Source organism: Dromiciops gliroides, chromosome 1 (assembly GCF_019393635.1).
Source record: "Dromiciops gliroides isolate mDroGli1 chromosome 1, mDroGli1.pri, whole genome shotgun sequence".
Taxonomy (NCBI): Eukaryota; Metazoa; Chordata; class Mammalia; order Microbiotheria; family Microbiotheriidae; genus Dromiciops; species Dromiciops gliroides.
This window is the reverse complement of record NC_057861.1, coordinates 65,956,139-65,983,246: the sequence shown is the minus strand read 5'-3', so window position 1 is coordinate 65,983,246 and position 27,108 is coordinate 65,956,139. Positions and strand designations below refer to the sequence as shown.

Genomic DNA, 27,108 nt, shown 5'->3' with positions numbered 1-27,108 from the left:
ACATAATTTCTACAGCCCCCTTCCACACATAAAAGACTTGACAATTAAGTCCAACCTGATCAATCCCAAAGATGGCAGCCCCATCCCTTGCATATCAGCGTGATACTTTGAAGGAAAAGTCAGCCTACCTTTGGAATGAGGACCACCATCTTAAAAGCTGTACTCTTTAGTCAGAGAAAAAAAAGGAAAGGTGTGACAGTTACACCTTCATAATGCTCTTAAAAGGTTCAGTTTGGGCTGCTAGGTAGATAAAGCACTGGCCCCGAATTCAAGAGGACCTGAGTTCAAATCCTGCTTCAGACACTTGACACTAGCTGTGTGACCCTGGGTAAGTCACTTAACCTTCACTGCCCCCCCCCAAAGGTTCAGTTTAATGAAAAAGGGAAGGGAATTTAGACTAAACAATGAATAAGATTCCTTTAAGCTATGAGCAGCGAAAAGAGCCCTGGATTTAGAGTATGCAGAGTTAAAGTCCAGGCTGGAACTTAGAAAACTTCCTAACAATGAGTTATCCACAAATGGAATGAGACTGCTGGAAAGATGTGGGCCTCTGTTCCTGGGAGATCTTCAGACTGAGAATGGACAATTACTTGCCAGTTATGTTACAATGGAATTCCTTTTGGGTATAGTTTAGCCCAGAGAACTGTAAATATCTCTAACTCAAATTCTCAAGATTCTGTGACTTCAACACTAGCCCCGTGACTTTGGGAATTTTAACTAAACTGATTAGTGAACATCTAAAAGAGGAAGCAATCATATAAAGAGCTAGTATCATTTACATGACTAGGTGACATCAGACTAGCTCCATTTCTCTTTATCTCATAATGGTGTTACGAGATACCTCTCCAGTCCTTCCTATACCTTCCTCTGCTCTACAAACTATGAGATCCAGTGACACCAACATTTCTTGCTATTCCTTAAACATGACACCAACCTCTTTAGACTGCAGGCATTTTCACTGGCTATCCTTCATGCCTAGAACTATCTCCCTCCTCCTCATCACCTCCTGGCTTCTTGCTTCATGTTACTGCCTTCCCTGGGAGATTATGCTGTATATGTTTTCTTTATACATAGTTGCCTACATGTTACCTCCCCCATTAGACTGAGTTCCTTAAGAGCAAGAACTATCTTTTGTCTTTCTTTGTGTAGCCAGCACTTAGCACAGTGCCTGATACATAGAGTAAGTGCTCAATATATGCTTTCTGAATCTGGAATAAGACCAGGGGATGCTGTAAACATAGCTTACCTAGACTTTAGGAAAGCATGACAAAGTTTCACCTAATATTCATGTGGACAAGATGGATAATTGTAGGTTAAAGGATAATGCAATTAGGTGGTTTGAGAATTGGTTCAATAGCTAGACTTTGAGAGTCATCAATGACTTCATGTCACTGAGGAAGAAGGTCTCTAGAGAAGTGCCTCTGGGATCCACACTTAGCCCTGTGCTATTTAATATTTTTATTAATGACTTGCATAAAGACATATAAATAGCATGTTTATTCAATTAGCAAAAGACACAGAGCTAGGTGGAACAGCTAACACACAGTGACAAAAAGAGCTTGACAGGCTAAAATATTCCATCAAAACTAATAGAATGAAATTAAGAAATGTGTAAAGACATACTTGTGATGATATTTTGAACCTAAGTGTAAGATGGGGGAGAGAGGACTAGGTAGCAGTTCATCACAGAGGAACTAGGGGTTTTGTGCACTATAAGCTCAGATACATCAGCAATGGCACATCAGCCAAGCTAATTCAATATTTTGCAATACATGACCTATAATTTCATCAATATATTAAACTCTCAGGGAAGAAATTCCCAAACAATTGCTTGAGTCTTAGAGATTTGCAAAGGGCACTGAGAGGTTAAGTGATTTGGTCAAGCTCACAAAACCAATATAGGTAAAAGACAGGACTTGAAACCAATTCTTCCTCATTCTAAGTTTGCTCTCTACCCTAGCTCTTTTTTTTTGGGGGGGGGGGGCAGGGCAATTGGGGTTAAGTGACTTTCCCAGGGTCACACAGCTAGTAAGTGTTAAGTGTCTGAGGCCAGATTTGAACTCAGGTACTCCTGAATCTAGGGCTGGTGCTCTATCCACTGCACCATCTATCTGCCCCTACCCTAGCTCTTAAGGTGATAATACTGCTGTACTCTGCCTATACCACATCTGTGAAGTTCTAAATTGCACATATCTCTGTTTAATCTGAAAGAAAAAAGGAACTAGCTTCAGTCATCTATACCTTTTGGTTAGGACAAGAGCAAAAAATTAGGAGTTTTGCCTCTGACCTAGAGCAATTTCCACTAGATGGATCAAAAGACTTCCTGTTTAGAGATGCTCTGCTTCCTGTTTCTGTCTTCATGCAGCACCTGGCTGTGCTTCCAGGGCTTGATGTTGTCAAAGTTGTTGCCTTGCATACAAGCAAAAGAAACCCAAGGTTCTTACCACTTACGGTCATTAAAATCATTGGGCAAATTTTCCAAGATGGGGAGCAGTAAACCTGGGGCCTTGGCCAAACTCCAGATGAGGTAATTACATTCTGCTCTATTCAATTCCCCTGGTAGCCTCGACTGGCTATTCTACCTTTCATTTCCCTTTTAGATGGGATGTGGCATTGTAATGCACTGTTAAATGCTTGCTGTGTTCCCAGCTAGGGGTGGTTGCATTTCCAATGATAATGAAGTGATTTCTAGGCACAGTTGCCCAGACTTCAGCTTTAGTAATATGTGCCTTGATGATGTTACAAGTTTAGGGACAAAATATACTCAATTCCCCAAACGTCCACATTCTGGGTTCCCTTCAAGCATTTCTTCATTGTACAACACAGCTTGGCTACTTGGGCCTCCCAGGCCTGACACTCTTTTTAAGCAGCACTAATATATTTACGTGCTTTCCCCAAACTGGTCATCAATAAAACTTTCAAGCTTTGTGTTACTTGGTTTCTGGAGATAAGGTCCTAGGCATCTTTAGTGAGTCTCCTTCCCACCCCCACACTGTGACTGATTCCCAGTGCCCACCGCCAGCTTACAGCAATTAAGCACCAGTGAATTAGAATGTTAATCTCCAAGCACCCTTCCTGAATATAGAGAATGGGTGCCAAGAACAGCCAGTTCAACCAGCAGCCCTTTGGAAATGTCAGTTGAGTCTGACTCCTGTTGGAGGGTAAGAAAGTTAATTTCACAGTGTCTGCACAAGGTCTGGGCAAACAGGCCCCTCACTGCTTAACATGCTATAATTACGGAAATAGAAACAAGGAAAGAAATCCTCAAACACTACACTTAAAATGTCTTAGACCAGAAGTCAAGCTCGAGGTTATCTGGTATGAATAAATCTGCTTTTTGGACAGGCCAAGAAGAAGACCCAGGGCAGAATCAAATGCCAACGTGCCTCTCTTGGTTCAAATGACGCTCTTAAGCCCATAATAGAGAAGCTATGGTTTTAACCTGCATACGAAACTTTATTCAAAAACCTTTAAACCCAGTGCCTTATACAAAGTGAGCACTTGATAAATGTTTAGTGATTGACTTCTAAGTCTTCAGCTCTGCTCATAGCATTTACATCTAGCACTCCTTACTCTCCAAGAATAAGGAATACTTCTTGTGTTGGAGAGTAGGCACATAAAGTCATCTACTTATGGGCTGTGGATGGCTTTCCAAAGCAATCCAGGTTCCCACCTACTACCAAATGGACAAGCCAAATGCTAACAAATAGAAGAAAGCATATCAGAGCTGGTGGAAATAAGAGGCCAGAAATAATTGGGATTGCTGAAAAGCCATCTGCATCAGAGGGACACCAATACAGAAACTACCTATTTGTCATTTATTTGGTATCTAGTAGGAAAGATGGAAACAGATTTAAGCATTAAGATCACATATTGTCCCAGCTATACAGGAAGTAGAATGTGATGTACAAGACTGCTGTGATTTTAGTCCAACCTTCTCATTTTATAAAGGATGAGGGCGATAGTGTGAGCATGCCGCCTGGCACATAATAGACACTTAATAAATACTTGTTGTAAATGAGTTAACTTGAAAGACTGGTCGATCTGAAGTCAAAGAATCCATATTTGAATGCTGCCTGTATGATCCTGGGCAATCTTTCTGGGCCTCAGTTTCCTTGTCTAGAAAATGACTGCTTAGGTCCCTTCCATGTGTAAATGATCACAGTGAAACGCATGACTGCCTGGACTATTCAATGGCTTGGAGATTCAAATCCCATAAAACTTACTCCATTCCTTAAAATGCCTTGCAAACGAGCAAGTCTCTCTCCAAACCAGTTATTCCTGTATATTGAATAAACAACACTGCCACGGCCTTTTTAATCTACTGAAAATATAAAGAAGCACCCTAAGTAAGAACACACTAAAACGTTACCCCAAGCTATCACAGCACCTAGCCGTATGTAAATGGGTTCTGGTTCTCTCTGGCTCAGCAGAAATCCAAGAGCTGGATTGTGGGAAAGCAAAGAAAAGCAGCCAAAAGTGGTCAAAAAAGGGACACTCCTTTCCCAAAGAGGATACTTATAGTGGCTAAACTCCCAAATGTACTCTCAGTTACAAGTAAATAATCATTAGTTCCCTATGGGGCAGAAGGTACACAGGAGATGGGTGTGTCAAGTCCTCAGAAGAATGGTTTAAACTGTACTAGGTTATTATTAACCGAGGGAAATGAGAGGAAGCAAGAGTACTATGCATGGAGAATGAGGCCAATCACTTACTATTGATTCCTTACAGGCATTAACTCCACATATTCAATCCCTTTACCAAGTCTAGGCATTTCTACCTTCACATCTTTGTATACATTCCCTTCCCCCTACTCATATCACTACCATCTCAGTGCCCAGACTATGGTAAGAGCCTACTGGTTGGTCTCTTTGCCTCAAGTCTCTTCCTCATTTCAGTTCATCCTCCACTCAGCTGTCAAAGTGATTTTCCTAAGAGAGCAGGTCCAACCATGTCACCTCTCCTACTCAATAAACTCCTTATTATCCAGGACCTAATATAAAATGTGACATATATTTGGCTGTTAACGACCTTCACAGTCTGTCTCTTTCCTCCCTCTTCAAGATTCCTGCTCTGTACTCATCCCCCATGATCCAAAGTCACTGGCTGGCTTTCTTGCTGTTCATCGCACAGAACATTCCACCTCTCCACTTCATGCCCCTTCACTGGTTGCCCCTCTGCCAAGAATGTTTTCCCTCCTCACTTCTGCCCCCTCACCCCAAGTAGCTACCATCTTTCCAATAGACCAGTGAAGAAAAGAAGTCAATTATTGTCCAGCTGTTGCCTAGATAAAATTCACAAGAGGAAGATCAAGGGCTGCTAACCACTTAGTGGACTTTCAAAGAGCAAGAAAATCAATCTGTGAGGAGCCAAATGTGAGACCATTTAGAGGCATGTCTGTACTGCTAGTGCTACAGGAAACTCGTAACAGAGAAGATTGCAAATGTAAACCTAGAAGGGACCTCAGAGATCATCTAGCCCCAAATCCTCATTTTATCAAAGAGAACTGAGATCCAGAGAAGTTCAATGCCCAAGGTCACCAAGGTAATAAGTGTGAGAGCAGAGATTTTGAACCCAGAGGAGCCTGACTACAAAGTCAGGGCTTTTTCTGCAGTTAGACTTAAGCCTACAAGTTATTGACAGCTTCAGAAGATGTAAGCTTGAAGCAAAGTTCTTAAGATTTGTCCAAAGAACAGGAGGAACCATTGAGCTTTATGTGACATGGTTACAATAATGAATGGTGATCCAATTTCAATTAAACAAACCGCTTAGGATGTTCAAGGCAATAGTAAAATGTAGGTACTAAAAGATACAAAAGAAAAAGAATAAAAAATGTTCTCAAGGAGCATACGAGCTAATGAATGATAGGGAAGACCTCTATACAAATAATGATGCTACAACAGATAGTGAAATAAGCATAAATCTGATTATGGAGATAGCCCGATCACCTTCACTGCTGGTCCACAGAAAGCTTTCAGGCTTGTGTGGTGAAATCTAGGAGATAAATACAGATGGAGCAGTCTCAGTTCAAAGGATCTGGAGCTATATGGTTCTAGCTTCTGAGAGAATTCTGCATAGTCTCTTATTGGAAATGTTACCAATCAGATGAATCCTGGCTTAGAACCTAAGCCCTTCGTGTTTACCTCTAAGTACTAAGGTTCATAAGATGGGGCATTTACCATCTCTGCATCACCTCTAGAGGTACTTTTTAAATTAGAAGATTCAGAAACAATTCTGAACTATATCTCAGATAGTCAATGTGTATGGAGTTGTTTTCAGTTCAGTGATTTAGATCTATAGAGGTCCAATTTTCCATTCAGTGAATGCTTACAGATGATTACATGCATCCTTAGAAATCCTTCAGGTATCACCATTGTTCTAAACATCATAAAATGTATACTGAAGGTCCCCTCTACTAGGTACTAATTGAAATGGTATCATAAAGACCACCATGGAAAGTTCATAGCAGACAGGAAGAGAAGATACAATTCCTGCCCTCTAGAAGTTTATAATCTCAGACAAACATTTTAAATACAAACAAGAATGATGATATAGAGGCAGTAAAAAACTAAACTAACTGGCTCTAATCCCGTTTGGTTTTAAAGCCTTTCATAACCTCATTTCCTACATACCCCTCCATTTCTCTTATACCTCACTTGCCCCTATCACCACATACTCTGCCAACCAATTAACCTCCTTCCTGTTCTTCACCCAAGTCACTTCACCTTCCAATTCTGGGCATTTTCAGTTGCTATTCCCTATTCCTGGAATGTTTTCTCTCCTCATCAGCCCCTACCTGGCTTCACTAGCTTCCTTTAAGACTCAACTAAAACCTTACTTTCTACAAGAAGCCTTTCTTAACCTCCTTTAATGCTAGCTCCTTTCCCTCTTGTGATTGTCTCCAATCTATCCTGTATGTATACATTTATCTAGGTCTAGCTTTCTCTGTGTCTCTCCCCCATTATACTTTGAACTGGGGTGTTCTGGAGGTTTGGGGGGGTTTTTGCCTTTCTTTGTATCCCCAGTATTTAGCACAGTGACTGGCGTGTAGCAGGCACTGAAAAATGCTTCTTGAATGGCTCTATACCAAAGCTTAGGCCAGTAGACAGAGTAAATTTCAAAATTAGTCATAAGCTATAGCCATTTATGCCAGGGGCACCAAAACCAACTAAAAGGATGGCGATTTGAGACTAAGTCTTACAAGATAAAGTTTTTTATATATGGTAACCTGAAAACATAAAGGGAAACAAGCAAGCAAACAAATAGACGTGTTTTAAACCGAAAGCCTACTCTCTCAACTTCATGGTCAATAGAGGAAAGACTCACAATCCAGGTGATCATTCAGGCTCTGTGCTCTGGCACAAGGGCTAGTTGGATGTGTCGACCACTACACTAGAGAAGTCAGTTACTGCTGAGTACTTCTCTGATAGTATGAAACTCCTTGACACTGAATGAATATTGGCCTTTAAAAAAAATCAGGAAAATGCTCTTACCTGGAAAGAACAGTAATTCTGAGAAATAAAGTCCCTTATTTGTACTCCTGCACTAGGATTCCCTCACACGATGAATACAAAGACTTACTCTGAAGATAAGATCTCCCATGGACCAGAATTACTAGTTCCTAGTAAGAAACTTTATTGAACCTCTGCAGTTTTATCTTTAATAGATCGTTTTATAGGACAATAGGCAATAGAATTGGTATCTAAAACCAAACAGGTCAATGATTTAAAATAATCATTTCCCCCTAAGCACACAAGATAAAAACAAAACCAGAGGAGATGTGCACAAAGAGTGGCCATATAGGGTGACGAAGGGAGGAATGGTGGTCTCAAAAGGACAGCAAAAAGAAGCCAAATAAAACTATTTTTAAAAATAGGCCAAAAAAGGATGATCTGCAGACAGGATGATATATAATAGCATCCTGAGTGGACAGCAGAACAAAATGGAGATCATAAAATCACCCATGGACACTAATGAATCGTTCATAACTTGAGTTCTACAAGTTTAATGATCTCAGAGATCTTTTAGTCCTTAGGGAAGTCACTTAACCTCATTTGGCCCTGGTTTCCAAATCTGTAAAATGAGATAGCTGAACTAGAGGTTTCTTCCAGATGTAGATCTACGACCCCCTAAGCATAAATATCCTTTATAATATATTCCTAATTAGTGATCATCCTGCCTCTATCTGAAGATAATAGCTAATAACAGCTGGCATTTATATAGCACTTTAAGGTTTGCAAAACTTTTTTTTTTTTGACAGGAAAATGAGGGTTAAGTGACTTGCCCAGGGTCACACAGCTAATAAGTGTCAAGTGTCTGAGGCTGGATTTGAACTCAGGTCCTCCTGAATCCAAGGCCAGTGCTTTATCCACTGTGCCACCTAGCAGTCTGCAAAGCATTTTTACAAATACTTCACAACCACCCTAGGAGGTAGGTACTATTATCACCCCCATTTTAAAAAGGAGGAAAATGAATCATACAAAGGCTAAGTGATTTGCTCAGTCACACAGCCAGTGTCTGAGGTTTGATCTTCATGACTCCAGGCCCAGCACTCTATCCACTTTGCCATGTAGCTGCTCCAAAAGCACTTCAGTGATGGAGAATTCCCTATTTCCTTTTTCCCTAGACCATCACCATTACTCATCATAAGGAAATCAGATCCTCCCCAAAGGGCCAAACTGCAAATGCCTAAATAAATCTAGGCCTATTCTCATTCTCAAAATTAGTCTCACTTGAGGTACCAGCTTTATAGGGTGCCAAAGCTGATTGTACATATTTTCAGCTCACTTTAATTAAGGCACCAACTTTTACAAGGCAGTCAGTGTTTAGCTTGCAATTAAATACTGAATTAGAGGTATCTGATCACCAACAGTTTATTTAAACCCATAAATTATTTTTTTTAATATGACGAGAGCAAAACTGCAAATCACTTTTTAAGCTATCAGATTAAGTTGCAGGGGTATTACTCTACAGGTATACATTTCTAGGGCAGAAATTGGACAGAACAGCACCTACAGTGAAAGCTGAAAATTCCAATTATTTTTCCAATTATTTCCAATTATTTTTTTTGAGTTATTTTTCCAATAGAGAAGGAAAAACATTTGGACCCAGTTCTGATATTTATAACATATAATGCAATGTCTGCAAGGTGTAGCATAGAACCATCCCTTAAGTTGGCCTCAGAGACCTGCTGGGTTCTAATTCTGACTGAGCAAGTCACTTTACTCCTTTGGGTTTCAGTTTCCTTCACATTGAAATAACATAGATAGCTAAGACTCTGAATCAGTCATTTAGTAAGTACCAGGCACCGGGGATACAAATATAATGAATGTTTACCATATATAAAATGGATAAGTTTAATTGGAAACATTGTAGACAAGTCAAATCAATTTATCCAGAAGAATGAAAGGAGGGACTGGGAAAAATCTTTATACAAATGTATCTGATAGGGTTTGGTATCCAGATATTTACATACATACACACACACATGCACACACCCCTCTCTTCCCATAAAGTTTATTCTAAATTCTCCAATCTATTGGCTGTTGATTTATCAAGACTAGAGGGCCAGCTAGGTGGCACAGTGGGTAGAGCACCAGCCCTGGAGTCAGGAGGACCCGAGTTCAAATCCAGCCTCAGACACTTGACACCTACTAGCTGTGTGACCCTGGGCAAGTCACTTAACCCTCATTGCCCTGCCCCACCCTCCCCCCACAAAAGATTTATCATGACTATAAGCCTGATAAAACTGAGGGTGGCTATACCAATCTGGGAACCTTCAACCTCCAACTTTGAAGCCACAATCAAGTATATAAGGATGGATCCCACTACAACTACAGCCCACGGTCATTTTGTAAGTAGACATGGCAGGACAGGAATTTGAACCCAGACTGGCTAGTTCCCATCCAGCAAGCATTCTCCATTGCACTATTCTGCCACTTTATTAACTTTATAAAACTTGCTTGTTTTGAGGAATAAAGAATTAAGTAGGACAGAGAGGTATTCAAGAAATCTTTAGTTTAGTTTATTTTTGTGAGAAATTCATTCTAACAGTTAGATGTAACTAAGATAGTACTATTAGTAATGACCTTCCTATATATGATGAAATGAACAGGCTTTTGTAGACTTGTCCAAAAACCTCCTACAAAAATGATTACAAAACCAAAAAACATCAGAATTAGAAACTCAGTGGCCATCCAGTCAAGCTATTCTTCCCTACCTCGATTCTCCTCTGCAATATTCATTATAAGTCAGAACCACTCTTTGTTTAAAGAAATCCAGTGCTAAGATAACCTACTACCTCACCAAGCAGCCAATTCACCTTTTGATGAGTTCTCAACTTAAATATTAAAAATTTTAAGCCAAATAACTAGACTCCCTCTATGAGATAATATTTGCAAAGCACTTAGCATGGTGCCTGGCACATAGAAGGTGTTTAAATAAATGCCTGTCATCCCATTTTCCCTCCCCAACCCCATCACTTACAGAAGTTTCCCTTCTGGGGAGCTAAAATCTGCTGAAAACAACCTTGCTAATTAACACGTGACAGATTTAGCACGCTAGCCAGACCTTGCAAACAGTGTATAAATCTCTCCATCTATTATATCTAATGATAGGTTGAATAATCCAAATGAGTCCCCTCTACTCTTCTATCAGAGCGGTATCTGTAGGTATACAATGACCTCATCTGAACTAAGCAGCAATCTTGGATAAACTTTCTTAATACTAATACTACTTTTAAAGAAGAGTTGTAATTCCCAAAGATGCTATTTCAAACAGAAGAGCTGTATGGAAGATAATCAATCTGGTTGCCTGGGACTGACCATCACAGACCCAAAAGACAATTTGGAAAAATGTTTTTGGATGCTGCCTCTCCAATGGAAAAATCCTTTCAGCCCTAAGCAAACACCACAATGGGAAGCTAAATTAGAAGTCAGATTCCGAAGGCACTACCTTTGAACAAGAGGATTCAAAATGAATGGCCATCTGCTCTTTGCAGACCATGCCAGCAGTCTGTGCTACAGGCCAGTAACCCTTGTGGCAATAATTGGAAGACAGACAGGAGATAATTAAAAACACATGGGGTGAGCAAAGGGTGAAGCCAAGAAAGAAAAGGGGTCCATTAACATACAAGCTCGGAGACAAGTTCTTTCCTTGACTCTGACATTCCCCATAAGTTTTAGGCCATAAGGCTCAAAGTCGCCAGCAGTCCAATTCTTCCCACCCCTCTGTCTTTCACCAAATCCTCTTGATTTTTTTCCTTCCAAAGTATGCATGTTCCAACCTGACTTACATCACCCCATCATTCCTCATCTTTACTACCATATTCCTGTATTGCTCAAACAACCTTCCCTGTCTTTCTGTCCAATTGACTCCCTATAACTTGTCATTCCCCTAACTCAAAAATCTTTAACAATGCCCTCAACTCATTACCTACCGGATTCGAGTCTTCTGCTTTGGATTTAGGGCTTTCCAGGAAAGCTTCTTTCCTTCCCCTCCCCCACTGCAGATGCTCTGATTCCACTACATCACATTCGTTACTGTCCTTCACGTATAACAGGCTCAATACACTCTCAGATGTAACAATTAGGCAAACATTTGTTATGTGTCAGCCAATGTGCTAGACACTGGAGACACCCAGATGAAAATGATCCCTATCCTCAAGAAGCACATGTTATACTGGAATGGACAGTTGGGCAAATATAAAGTAATTTCAAGGGGAAGAAAACACCAACAAACTTGAGATGGGTTGGGAAAGAAAGAATATCAAGAAAGTTTCCCTAAGAGAATGACACCTAGCTGAAAGATTTCTCTTCCCATCCGTAGCCCTAACTCCTTTCTATTTAGTAATCTCCTGTATATCTCATTTAAACTCCAGCTCGAGCCCAATTCAACTCCTCTACTTTGCTTGATACCCTCACCTTCAAAGTTTGCACCTTTGATTATGCCTACCCCCTACCCTCTCTCATTGTCAATCTCTTAATCTGTTAGCTTCTTCTCTGATACTCATACACATGCTCAAGTTTTTTCCACCCATAAACCTTCATTTGACCATTTCATCCCATCCCTAAATGACTCTCCTACTTTTATTGCTCAACTCCTAGGAAAAAAAAATTGTTGCTTCTACTTCTCTCACCTCCTACATAACCTCAACACTTTGTAATCTAGCTTCCGACCTGACCACTCATAAAAACTTTCCATGATCTCCTAAATGTTAATGAGATGACTTCTTTTCAGTGCTCATCCTTTTTGGTATCTCTTCAGCTTTGTGATGTGGTTTAGTACCTCTATCTCCGGAATAGCTTTTCTTGGCTTTCATCAAACTACCCAGTCCTTGTTCCCCACCTAGTCTCACTGGTCTCCTCTTCAGTATCATTTTGTCTCCCTCTATAAACCCTAATCTTCTTCTCGCCCCTTAGCCCTCTGCCCCAGGGTATGAGCTTAAAGAGATCCCCTCTCCAAGCTCCTCTCAAGACCTGACAGACTAATTATTAATTATTAACACTCAGACTAATTAGATTCCCTCTATGAGCCCTGATGACAGAGTTTAGAGGGGAAGCATGTATCATCTCCCCATATTTAAATATAAGCACTTTATCCTTTTTTCTAGTTCTTTATCATCATTCATTCACATCTACCTTTTTATGTTTTTCTTTACTACTGTTTCAACTTCAAAGTTTCTACACAGCTCTGATCTGGAATGCTTAGAAGACCTCTATTTCCTCTACTTAGAGGCAGCTTAAGTGTTACAGGAAAGAGACCTAAATTCAAATCCCACCATAGACACTTATTAGCTGTATGACTTCGGGCAAGTCACTTAATTCTTATTTAACTCAGATTCCTCACCTACCTCCCAGGGTTGTTGTAAGGATTTAATCACTGTGCCTGGCACACAGTAGGTGCTGCATGAAGGCTTATTCCTTTCCCTTTCTTCTACCCCTCCCTCTACCTATTTCATTAAGGATCCATTTTTTCCCTTATAAGCATTATACTTAGTTTTGCTGGCTAAGTTATTCTTGGCCATGAGCCTCTATCCTTTGCGTTCTAGAATATAGTATTCTGAGTTTTCTGTTTCTTTATAATAGTGGCTGATAAATCATGTGTGATTCCCACTGTGGCTCCTTGGTACTTCAATTCTTTTTTCTGCATGCTTTTAGTATCTTTTCTTTGACGTGGAAAGTTTTGGCTATGATATTCCCAGGAGTATTCATTTTGGGATTTCTTTAAGGACGTTACCTTCTGATTTTTCAGATATCAAAGGTCTTTACCCAGACCAGTCAGAAACATTTATTAAGGGGCAGCTAGGTGGTACAGTGGATAGAGCACTGTCCCTGGATTCAGGAGGACCTGAGTTCAAATCCGGCCTTGGACACTTAACAATTACTAGCTGTGTGACCCTGGGCAAGTCACTTAACCCCAATTGCCTCACCAAAAAAATATATATATATTTATTAAGTACCTACAATGTGAAAGGTGCTGTGTGAAGATGTCAGGGCAGGGCTTTGCTGGGTTGGTCCTATTGCTGCTTTATTGGGGTAGTGACTTGTGTTATACCACAATCTCAGGGACAGCTTGGACTGGAGACCTGCAAGCTTTCACTGTTCCCCCAGTGGTCTAATAATTGCTACCCCCTTGTCTGGGCTCTGCAAATTCCTGACTTAGGCTTGGAAGACTGTAGACTGCTGCTGGGCTCAGCTCCTCTAAGCTAGCTGGAAAAGCTCTGTTGGGTCAAAGTGGAAGAATTCTAGTCTCCCATTTGATTGCTGTCCTTGTTATTTCTCTGCAAGTTGAACTAGATGCTGGAACTGAAACTTTATTCTTCTCCTGGGGTCTGACCCACTGCTGCTGCTGGCTTCTAAAATTCCTCCTTTCTCAGACCACTGAAGGCCTCCATATATGGGAACGTCGTTCCCATGTACAGGTCCCCCTTCTCAGGCTGCTTTGGTTCTGTGATCCAGGACTGGGTCATGAGCAATAAAGTTTGTGAAATGAAGTCTGTTTCCACTGTGTTGCTTCAGAGGATGGGTCTGATCTGGTGGCAGGTCTAGCATCTCCTCCTGCCCTGGTGCAGTCTTCCCCTGTGGCCTGGAGTGCTTCACCTTTATTTTTCTCCTGGCCCAGGCCACTCGCTAATGCCTGCAAACTTCTCTGTCTCCCTGTGCTAGACAAATGGCTCACTAACTTTTTCTGGATTTCCCCTATCCAGATTCAGTTTGGTGCATTTTCTAGATCTGTTCTGAATTTTGTAGAGAACTGTACTGGTTCTAACTAGTCTACCATCCTGGCTCCACCTCCTGCAATAAGATTCTCTGATTCCAATCTTTTCCCTCTCCAATTCATTGTTCGTATGATATTCCTAGAGCAAGCATCTGACCATGTTACTCTAACTTGAAAAAATATTCATTAAGCACCTACTATGTTCAAGTCATTATGCACATCAAATCAGATCAAGAAACATATGCTTTCTGTGCAAGCACTACTAAGCACTGGGGATGCAAAGATAGGCAAGTTCACTAAGACTGAAAAGTGGGTGAGTGACTGTGGTCAGACTGGAGCCACTGGAGGGTGTGTGTGTGTGTGTGTGTGTGTGTGTGTGTGTGTGTGTGTGTGTGTGTGTGTGTGTGTGTGTGTGTATGCTCCAGCGCACACTTGCTCGTGTATGACAAAGACAAACAGACATCATTATACCTGGGGTGATGATTTGTCCACTGTGTCACTTAGCTAGATGATAAATAAATAAATGGTTAAATTGAGGGGTAAAGGGAATTCATTGGGGGAGGGAGAAGGGCAGAAGCGAAATCCTACATGAAAGTAATAAGAAAAGGCTTATGGAGTGGGGGAAGAGATGGGAGAGGAGCAAGGCAGTAAATGAATTTTACACTCATCAGAAAAGGCTCAAAGATCTTAAACTCAACAGAGCTGCCTCAAGGAGGGACTAACAGACACACCCAACTGGGTAGAGTAATCTATTTAATCTGTGCAGTAAATGAGCCTAACACTCATCAAAACTGGCTCAAAGACCTCAATCTCATTAGAATTGGCTCAAGGAGGGAATAATGTACACACTCAATTGGGTGGAGTAATCTCTATAACCCTGCAGGAAAATAGGAGGGGAAAGGGATAAAGAGAGAGGGGCAAAAGAAGGAAGGGCAGAGTGGGGGAGGGGACAGAGAAGCAAATCCCTTTTGAAGAGTGATAGGATGAAAGGGAAACAGTTAACAATAAGTAATCATGAAAAAGAGAAAAGGGGGGGAAATTGTACAAAAAAAAATATTTATAGCAACTCTTGGTGGAGGCTAAGAATTGAGAATCAAGGGAATGTCTATCAATTGAGGAATGATGGAAAAAGCTGTGTTATATGATTGTAGTGGAATGGACTTGTGCTACATTAAATGACAAACAGGATGATCCCCGAAAAACCTGGAAAGACTAATGAACATCGATGTATAGTGAAGTGAACAGAGCCGGGAGGACATTGTGTATAGGGACAGCAGTATTGTTCAATGAGTAATTGTGAATGACTTAACTACTCTCCGCAGTGCAATGATCCAAGACAATCCCAAGGAACTAATGAGGAAGCTTACTATGCACCCCTACAGAAAGAACTGATAAAAAGAACATATTGTACATGTATAACCTGATTGTGATCTTGTGGAGGGGGGAGGAAAGAGAGAGAGAGGGAGAAAAATTTGGAACTCTAAATCTTATGAAAATGAATGTTGAGGGGCAGCTAGGTGGCTCAGTGGATAAAGCACCGGCCCTGGATTCAGGAGGACCTGAGTTCAAATCCAGCCTCAGACACTTAACACTAACTAGCTGTGTGACCCTGGGCAAGTCACTCAACCCCAATTGCCTCACTAAAAAAAAAAAAAAGAAAAGAAAAAAAAAGAAAATGAATGTTGAAAACTACCCTTACATGTAAATGGAAAATAAAATAAATGTTTATTGAAAGAAAAAATAATAATAATAAAAAATAAAAATAAATAAAATAATCAACCATAGTACATTGGGATGGACAAAACATCTGGTGAATTCTTCAAAAGCATTTTATTTTTGTGTGCAGTTAGTATGGATAATGAATAACAAAGAGGAGCAAAGTCATTTTCTCACATATAATTCTTACTTATTGATAGACAAACTTGGTTTTTACCATGCTTTTGCTCCAATCCTTTGTATTTCTGTTGTCATTTCTAATTGAATGTATTCTCTCACTGTTCCTCTGTTCAGCATTAACTTCTTTCTATAGGAGTAACATTTCAATATCCTGTTCATTTTTTTTTTTTAAATAAAAGTACATTACTATTTTCCAGTTAACAAAACAAAACAAGGGGCAGCTAGATGGCGCAGTGGATAAAGCACCGGCTCTGGATTCAGGAGTACCTGAGTTCAAATCCGGCCTCAGACACTTGACACTTACTAGCTGTGTGACCCTGGGCAAGTCACTCAACCCCAATTGCCTCACTAAAAAAAACAAAAAAAAAACAAAAAACAAAAACCAGATGTTTCACTCCAGAACCAACTGGCCTAAAAGATCTGTACTCTTGGTTGAACACCAAAGAAACACCCTGCTTGCTGCTCTTGGGAAAGAAAAGCAATTGACTGATTGCCTAGGGCAAGGCAGAATAAATCTGTCCATTTGTGACAACTGACATACCCTAATCTAGAAGTTCTTCCTGCCTGAAGGATAAATTTGTCCATCCTCTCTCTCTACCTCCACCCCAATCCCAGACTTTTCTTCTTACCATAAGATCATTTATCATTTCTTTTTTGGATGGGTTGGGAGGGGAGCGAGGAGGAGGAGGGGACAAAGAAGAGAAGGTACTTGGGATCATTCTTTTAGGGATCTCTTTTCAGATCTCCTAACAGGCTAACACCTTTCAATCTAACCTGACATTGCAAATGTGACATGCCAATACCACTCTGCAATGACAGAAGAAGAATTAAACAGTATCAAAGCCTCACATACCCTCAAGAACTGATTACACAGCTTCCCTTTAAGGGGGGAAGCAAACACCTTCCTAAATCATTGATAATGTGAAATTTTTTAGATATGTGCTCCTTACAAAAGATCTTCACATTTTTAACACAACTTTTCTTTTGTGTCTATGTCACTTGGAATCAATTTCCACTTCTGAAAGATGAAGGGATGTGGAAGAAGTTTTCCTGGTGTGTTTAAGCACAGATGAAAACTGAAAACTCTTCCATTGTCCTTATGGGCCTTTTCAATATGGATGATCACAAAGTGCCAGCCTTCCCTCCACATTGCTTAAGTCAGGGTACAGGCTGAGGAAGGCAGAAGAAAAGCATCTCTGCCTCCTCTTCACATCTTGTATCAATGACAGAATTCACTGTTCAGACACCTATGCTATTAAAACCAATCTGTAATTCTGTCACCCTTTCACAGATCTTCCTTTCAAACCAAGATCAAGGTTTGAGCCACCACTTTCTTTTTTTTTTTTTTTCCCCTTATTTCCAAGGCTTTATTGAACAGGGTTACAAGACTGTTTTAGAAAATGCTGGTTCCAATTCCTTTCAATCCCCTGGCATGAGATGTATTCAGCGATAGACACATACACACAGACATACACACATATTCATACTCTGTGATGAAGACACACACGTGCACACGCATACCACAGCTACTAAGAGTGGTGGGTCCAGTTTATATCCATTTTTAAAATCTTATTCATAGACCCAGTCATGGGCACAAGACTTATAGTCAACCAGTTCTTCAGGTTTAAACCACAGGCTGATCTCCTTCTCAGCACTTTTTACAGAATCACTGCCATGAATGATGTTCCTGCCAACTTGAATGCAGAAGTCCCCACGAATGGTTCCTGGCTTAGAATCAGCTGGGTTAGTCTCCCCCAGCATCACTCTGCCTGTCTTCACCACATTCAAGCCCTCCCAGACCATGGCTACAACAGGTTCATGTATTTCACAAGCCCAGGGAAAAATGGCCTGTCCTTCAGGTCAACATAATGCTGTTTCAGATGTTCCTCTGAGGCCCTAAGGAACTTCATGCCCACAAGGCGGAATCCCTTCTGCTCGAAACATTTGATGATTTCCCCGACCAGGCCCCGCTGGACGCCGGTGCGCTCGGTGTTGGCCATGGTCCAGGGAAGCTTAGGCTGGAGCAGGAGAAGCAGGCAGCTGTGGGTGCGGCGGAGGTGGCAGCTGGACCCGAAGAGTCTGCACTTCACTCTCTGAGCCACCACTTTCAAAATAAAAGAGCCAAGTTCTGCCAGAGCATACTGTCAAAAAGAAAGCCTCTCTCAATCCAGTCTGAGACAGCACAGCTATGATGGTGGTTCAGGCATTACGAACCAGAGGAAAGGAAACCCATTTCCTCCTGCAAGAACTAGCTGTTTCTTGAAGCCCAGAACAAACATACAAACTTGATTAACCTACTAAGGCACAAGAAATGTAGGTCCTTCAATTGCTAGTATTCAAAATGAAGCAACTACCAACATAAAGACTGTAATCCAGCAGGCACAGTTCTCTGAAGTCACTAGCTACATTCTGAATTCCAGCAAAATCACTCACTGATTGACCAAAAATTCTAGCCCAGATTCAAAAAAGCCACAGGGTAGTGGGTGTTCTGCTTCTCAGCACATCCTGAGCAAGAGCTCCACCTGCAGGAGGCAAACTGCCTTGTTGTCTTGGTGACAGTCACCCCTGTAAACCCCACCCACTCATCCAGCTCTCATTGGAGCAGAGGGGCAGAAAGGAAGCCTTTCCGCAAATCAACAGTCTTTTCCCATCCTCAGGCCCTTGCCCGGCAAGTTCCATTCTACAAAACTTTGATCATTCTTATTTCAACACATAATGGACTCAGGAAAAGCAAGGGAAATGTTGCTTGACTTATTACCACACATTTTCTTAATGAAAAGGAGAGGAGAGAGAATGATGATCATCCTACAGATCTCCACTACCTTCAGAAGCCAATGTTACTGAGGCAGGTTCACCATTTTTTGTTTTGTTTTGGTTTGGTTTGTTTTGCTGGGCAATGAGGGTTAAGTGACATGCCCAGGGTCACACAGCTAGTAAGTGTCTGAGACCGAATTTGAACTCAGGTCCTCCTGCATCCAGGGCCTGCGCTTTATCCACTGTGCTACCTAGCTGCCCCCAAGGTTCACCATTCTTGATCCTAACCCTCAGAGCCTCATGCTCTGAAGGCATCTGCCAATTTCCCCAATTCTCCCTTTCCTACCCCCCCCCTTTACTTCCTGAGCCAAATGGGCTTCTTTGGTATTTCCCAGAGCATGACAGAACAACATGACATTGCTGAATCAGAAAGGAAAAAAGGAAATTAGAGCGACAAACTGAATCTCCTTATCTTGCACAGGCCAGAAGTAACAAGGAGCAGTCATGAACCTGCCCCCATTATAGATGGCTTTCTAGTCATGATTCCCACAGCTCAGGGGGGCCAGACAGTGAAGACACACACTGCTTGAGCCCTCCTGCACCAACCGGCTTCACCAGCTTTAGCCTCCCTAAGAACAGGAGGTATGCACCGCCACACTATCCAACCGATTAAGTGCTCTCACTTTTGCCATTCTAACACTGAGAGTCATCTGCTTTTTTCCCCAAGTGCTTTAGTGCTTCACCTTAGGTGTTGTTTAAATTAAGTTTAGTGATCACAGTTGACTAATTTGGGGTTTTACTACACCAAAATCCTGCATGAAAGCAAAGAGCCTAATCAACAGAAAGTAAAGCTGAAGAAAACAATTCTCTTGGTTCATTTAAATCATTCATCATTAATGTTAAACACATATTTTGGTTATATGAACAATATTATTGAGGCTACCATAGATGCTATGAAAGGCATTTTGGGAGAAAAGGGATGACAAAAGGGAAAGAGTATTATAAAAGCAAGAGCATATAGGTGATACATATTACTAACCAGGAAGAAAGTAAAAATTTTTAAACTCTGCAAATTCTGTCAGGCCATTTTCTTCATCTACAAAGTCTCAATGAATACCAACATGAATTATCCCAAAGGAGTGGTGAGGTGTAGAGAGAGTGGGGAGAGAGCGAGCAAGAAAGCGAGGGAGGGAGAGAAAGAGCTAGAGAGCGAGAGAGCGAGGGGGGAGTTTCCAGCCCAAAAAAGCTACTTGGCATTGTGTTTAGAATACCAGACCTGAAGTCAAGAAGACTTATCTTCCAGAGAAGGCTGTGTGGCCTTTGACAAGTCACTTAACCCTTTCTGCTTAAGTTTCATCTGTAAAATGATCTGGAAAAGGAAAATGGCAAACCACTCTAGTATCTTTGCCAAAAGGGGTCATGAAGAGTCAGACATGACTTAACAGGGTCAACTCAGTGCCTTACACACTGGGGTTCCAAACATCCATGAGAGGGCCCAACAAGCTGACTGAAAATGACAACAACAAAAGCCAAAAACACAAGCAAAATAAGTGACTATTAAGAAGTTTAAGGGGAAAAATAATGTGCTTTCTAGCTATATTCTGTTACTGTAACATTTATCACTGAACTCTGTCCAGAACTCTTGTCTAATTAAAAGTTTAATAAGCTATTAATATTTTAATAAGGATGCCATTCACAACTACATTTCCACCAATCTGTACCTTCACCGGAGGGAGATTAAATTCATAAATTAATATTTATTAAGAATGGGGAAGTTGTAGGGGCAGCTAGGTGGCGCAGTGGATAGAGCACCGGCCCTGGAGTCAGGAGCACCTGAGTTCAAACCCAGCCTCAGACACTTAACGCGTACTAGCTATGTGACCCTGGGCATGTCACAACCCCAATTGCCTCACTAAAAAAAAAAAAGAATGGGGAAGTTGTGCTCACCTCAAAACCAGCCAATTTGCAAAGATAGAAAAAAAGATGGGAAGACACTGTAGAGGAGCTACAAACAAATACACTATTACGGAGTTATGAGGTGGTCTTGTTCATATATTTCAAATTATGTTAAAGAATCCCCTTTGAGTCTGTCTTGCCGCTGCTGGGCATACATAAGGCATGCCAAGAAAGGCTCCATATACACCAAAGCACCCACTGATTGGGAAATGGCCAAACAAACTGTGGTACATGAACATAATGGGATATTACAGCACAGGTAAGAACAATGAATACCTTACTTATATGAGCTGGTACAGAGTGAAGGTAGTACAGTAGGAAGAAAATTGACTCCCCAAACTTAGAAGACTCTGGTTCCTAGCCTATCCCTGACTGTTACTATGTGACCTTGGACAAGTCACTTAACCTCCTCAGGCCTCAGAGTTGCCTTATCTGTAAAATGAAGGCCTTGGACTAGATCATCTTTGAAGTCCATCCCTGCTCTAATCTATAATCTACGTTGTAAGAACCAGGAAAACAACACATGTAAATGGAAAGAATAGCAACATAATCCTACATGGCATGTAATTATAATGACCCTTTTCATAGTGACACTATCAAATTCAGAAAACGTGTTGGTTAGCTTTGCTGCCCCCTACTTCTTTAACACTCTCTCCCACAACTTTTCTTCCTTCCTTTTTTCCTTTTTTTTTTTTTAAACAAGGGATGGACTGTGTTTGGGAGAGGAAAGTGGGATATAATTGTAAATGAAAGTGAAGGAAAGGGGCAGCTAGGTGGTGCAGTGGATAAAGCACCGGCCCTGGATTCAGGAGTACCTGAGTTCAAATCCGGCCTCAGACACTTGACACTTACTAGCTGTGTGACCCTGGGCAAGTCACTTAACCCCAAAAAACAAAAGTGAAGGAAAAACAAAAGACTAATATTTGAGGGGAAGGGTTATGGTAAGATGATGGAATTTCAAAAATCAGATTCTTAAGAGGTGGTAAAGATGCTAAATTGTGAGGTATCATAGGACAGTCTATGCTGAAATGAGATGGACAATGTAGTAATTGGAGAAGTTACGGTCAGGATGTTCCATCAATATGAATAGATGCTGCCTGGTAGAATACAAGCCCCTTGGATAATGAAACTCTTCCTTTTTTTTTTCTTTTTGGTTTTGGGTTTTTTTGGTGGGGCAATGAGGGTTAAGTGACTTGCCCAGGGTCACACAACTAGTAAGTCTCAAGTGTCTGGGGTTGGATTTGAACTCAGGTCTTCCTGAATCCAGGGCTGGTGCTTTATCTACTGGGCCACCTAGCTGCCCCACCTTCTTTTCTTTTTTTGCAATAGAAAGTAAAAATTTAAGCTACTTAATTTGGAACTACATCTAAAAAGCTACTTAGCTATGTATATACTTTTACCCAAAGATACTACTACTAGGTCTATACTTTAAAGAGATCAAAAAAAGAGGAAAAAGATCCATATGTACAAAAAAATAGCAGTTCTTTTCGTGGTGGCAAAGAATTAGAAAATGAAGGCATGTCCATCAGTTGGGGAATGGCTGAACAAGTTATGGCATATAAGAGAATATTATTATGCTGTTTTAAAAAATGATGAAAAGGAGGGTTTTGAAAAAGCCCAAGAAGATTTGACTGAACTGATACAAAGTGAACTAAGCAGCACCGGAAGAACAATTTACACCATGACATCAATATTGTAAAGATAATCAACTTAGAAAGATTTAATAACTCTGATCAACACAATGACTCACCATAATCAGAGGACATGATGAAACATGCTATCCATCTGCAGATAGAGAACTGATGGTTTCAGAGTGCGTAATGAAGCTTATTTTGTTCTCTTGTTTTCTTTTGCTTCATTATTTTTTGGACACAATTAATGAGAGAATTTGTTTTGTATGGCTATAGATATTTGTAAGATTTTATTTTTCTTGCTTTCTCATCGGGAAAGGGAAGGAGAGAATTATCGTTTAAAATTTTTTAAAATCCAAGTTATTTCAGTTTAAAACACTAGTAAGACTTTTGGAACACCTTGTATATGCAATAACATTTTTCATAGCATAAGACACTTTCTTATTAGCTCCAGAATGGGCCTTTAGTCAAATATGGAGCTTCCCTGAAGCTAAGATTTGGGGCATTTGTCTTGCTTTTTTTAACACAAAATGCTTTATTCTTTAGAACTGAGTATCCCTGAAGTACAACAAAAAAAAGCACCCCAAACTCCTTTACACGGAAGTCTGGATGACTACAGTTTTTCATAGAAAGACTGCCCAATCAATCAACCAGCATTTATAAAGAACTTACTATGTATGATCCAGGAAGCAGCTAGGTGGCTCAGTGGATAGAGTGCTGGGTCTGGAATCAGGAAGACCCGAGTTCAAACCCAGCCGTCTAAGGCAGTCTAAACTTACTAGCTGTATGATCTTGGGCAAGTCACTTAACCACTGTTTGCCTTAATCCACTGGAAAAAGAAATGGCAAACCACTCTAGTATCTTTGCCAAGAAACCCACATGGAAGTATTGCTGTGCTATGGTCTATGGGGTCATGAAAAGTCTAACACACAAATGAAGCAAATGGTCTGGCTGTCCAACTATAGATAATCATCTAGGGAATATGCATTTTTTTCTCTCTTCATTTGAGATGGGGTTTAAAATAGCCCAAGTTAGGCTGGTTGGATATGTTTTAAACCTCTATTTCAAAGGGATTTGAAATATTCACAATGTTTTAGATATCAGGTTCAATATCCTAAGAACACTTCACAACATTAGTCTCAACTTAACTGTGATGCTCTAGCAACACTGGACTTTTAACATCACAGACACATATCACAAGTACCAAAGCAGCAACACTCAGGCTTAATAAATGATGCAAAACTGCATAGACTTAACCTTCTTAAAAAGATGCTAGAATACTACAAAGTATTTACAATTAAGCTACTAAAGACACTAAAAGGAAAACCATAATGAAAGTGACAGATATGAAAACACAGGTTCATATGATGGCACTTGACAAAGAACTTATTAGTTCAAAGTAACCTGGAAGGGGAACACAGAATATGTCACCTTAGGACAGAGTCTGCTGAGCCAGCCAAAGTTACCTATACAATACCACACATCTCAGACCTATGCGTGGCTGCATGAGTGACTTCTAGACCAAAACTGAAGAGGACAACACACAATGCACTTCCCCTTCTCTGGTAAGGCTGGTGACCAGTACACAGGAAGGTGGGCAAGGGAAAGCACCTGGAAAAAGGTTCAATGTTCAGATCAAGCCCCATCCTTCCCTAAATTAAGCAATATTACTGGGCATTTCATATTAGCTAATTCATAAGACTAAGTCCAGAGGAAGAGTTGTTTAACAATATTTTATTCTGCTCTGCCTTTCTGAATATAACTAAAGCATGTTCACATGAAAGAAGGAGACTAGTAGAAGATATTGTTAGAAGTAGGGCATCAGAATAAAATCAGAGAGATGTAATATAAGCATCTATCAAAGATCAGAATGAATGAGCTAGGTCTAAGGTGCTAAGGCAATTTTCTGAAGGTAGACTTCCACTCTGTGAAAACCACATACATCAGAAGATGCTAAGCAATGAAATTTGTAATATACCTCCAAAGTAGGGTGAGAAAATCTTTGTTCATGCAGACATCAGGTGAATGCAGAGGAGAAGAAAACAAAAAAAATGAGGCAACCCCCACCCTATATCTATTTCCCCATCAAGATCTACATTCCCATTCATACTCACACAAGGGCCTATGCATCCCAATTACTTGTCTAAGAGAGAATTCAAAAATAGTAAGGATGTTATAAAACAACATTTCTTATTCCTATCTACCTTAGCCCTGCTCTCCCATATCCCACTCCAGTTCTTCCCCACTGCCACTGCACCCAAAAACACTCCTGAAACTCAGCTCTTCTCTTTTGTATTGTATTCCCAAGTAGAACATGAGCTCTCAAAAAGAAGACTCTCTCATTTTTTTATCTGTATTCCCAGCACATAACACAGTGATGAAAGAAATGCTTTTGTATTCCACTGTGCCCTCTGGAATTCCAATTCCATATTTAACAGACTTGTCTTCATTTTAGACATCTTTCCGGCATTCAGAGAAGTTTGGCTTCCCTCATTAGACTGCACCCCTAGCCACCCTTTCCAGCAGTGGCTACACTTTGCTACACACACAAGCACATGCACACGTGCATTCTAGATAGGAAGTCAGAATACTATCACGCTCTCCCTTTGCCACCTTCACCCAGCAAACATATGGACCTTTGAAGGTTCTCTAGCCAAATTCATCACCCAGTCCAGATCCTGACAGCGAACTACTGGCTCCAGGTCATTCTCTTTTCTTTCTCAAGGAATTCCATACCTGGTTCACAGTTTCCTGCTGTTAACTAGAATATATATTATTTGATATGGGGAGGTCAGGGTTATGAAGGAAAGTTGAGTTAAGAATGCCAAAGAGGCTTTAAGCCAGGGTGACTTAAGATAGTGGTACCCACCACAGAAATAGACAAGTTAGACAGAAAGGTTTTAAGGAAAAACTGAGTTGAGTTTTAAACATGATGAATTTAGGATGTTTGAGACATCCAGTTCAGAATATTCAGTATATTCAATAGACAGTTGACTGGAGGTCAGAAATGAGGTTAAGACCAGACAAAAACACCTGAGAAATGTCTGCAAAGAAATGACAGTTGAAACAATGGGAGCCAATAAGCTCACCAAGTGAAATAATAGAGAGAGGAAGAAGAAAAGAGCCCAGGAGAGGGCCCTGGGGGGATACCCAAGGTTAACAAACCTGACCTGGATGAAAATTCAGCAAAAGAGACTTAAAAGGGGTGGAGAAAATAGGTGAACTGATGAAATTTGGGGGACTAAAGTGCAGAATGAGGAGTTATAAAGGAGAGACTCCATAGGTAAACAAAGGGAAGGTAACCCATGTAATCTCTCAGGAAGAAGAGGAGCAGGTTAGGAAGAGATGAAACAATGAAAAAGAACAGGATAGATCTAGATTGGGGTTGGGGTGGGGGGAGGAGGGAGAATCACATGGGGAAGAACTCCCATGGTGAGATATACTCTATAATGGGAAATGGTAACCTTCCAATGGATTTAATCCATAGAGAGTTGACACACAGGAAGATCACTTTTTTCTTTTCTTTCTTCTTTTTTTGCAGGGCAATGAGGGTTAAGTGACTTGCCCAGAGTCACACAGTGTCAAGTGTTTGAGGCTGGATTTGAACTCAGGTCCTCTTGAATCCAGAGCTGATGCTTTATATACTGCACCACCCAGCTGTCCCCATGACCACTTCATGCCTCAAGAAATGGGGAGTCAGACCTCTTGAGGACAACCAACATTCAAAAAAGTGTTGGACATGGGCCCAGGAAGGAGAATGCATGGCAAATAGAAAAAATAATGATCATGGGAAAAACTAGGGGATAGAAGTGGACCTCATAATTTGTTGCACAGGAAAATTTCTGTTAGGGGCAATGCTTCTTTCTTTAATACCTCCCACATAAATTGATACTGCTAAGAGTAAAGCACAACAGGGGGGAAAGGAGGGGAGTGAGAGGGCAAAATCTACAAAAACAATAAAAACACTAACTGTTAAAAGGAATACAAACATGGTTTTTTAGAGGATTTACTCCTATGAGAAACACACAGAAGTTTTTAAAAAGAACAAGTAAGTATAGATAATAAATTGGAGTATAAAAGTCTGTAAGACACAGAAAAGGAAAAGAGAAAAAAACCTAACAAAAGAAAGAAGTTAGAAGGAAAGAAAAGAAGGAAGGATTTTGAATTAGCTGCTTACCTGAGAGGAAAAGAAGGGAAAAAAAGAGGGGAAGAATTAGATAACTGAATAAAAGGAGGAAAGAAAAATAAGGAATTTGAAACAAAATGGCTACCATAGATGCTATGAAAGGCATGTCTTTTGGTTTTTTACACCATCATAGTTTCCCCTAGTATTCTTCCTGAAAAGCCATTCCATAAAACAAATATTTTTAAAGACAAAGGTAGGGGGGAGTAATGCCAAAATCACAATCAATACACTGGAAAAAGCCCAAAAACATGCAGTGTGCAACACCTGTAAACCTCCCACCTCCACAAAGGGGTGGGGAGTGTCTTCTCATAGCTCATCATTTTTGTCCTGCTTGATCTTTATAATTTTTTTAGCTGCTCACTTTACTCTGCATCAGTATGTGTAGATCTTTTTATGCTTCTCAATATTCATCACATATATAATTTCTTACAGCACAATAGTATTACATTACATTCATGTACCACAATC

At 40.6% G+C, this 27,108-nt stretch overlaps 1 protein-coding gene and 1 pseudogene across 2 annotated transcripts in view; both read right to left on the bottom strand.

Moving 5' to 3' along the window:
* Positions 1-27,108, bottom strand: part of KDM4B (lysine demethylase 4B) — a 255,297-nt gene that overhangs the window by 143,415 nt on the left and 84,774 nt on the right. The gene's annotated exons all lie outside the window — the stretch shown is intronic.
* Positions 17,437-18,128, bottom strand: LOC122742411 (annotated as a pseudogene).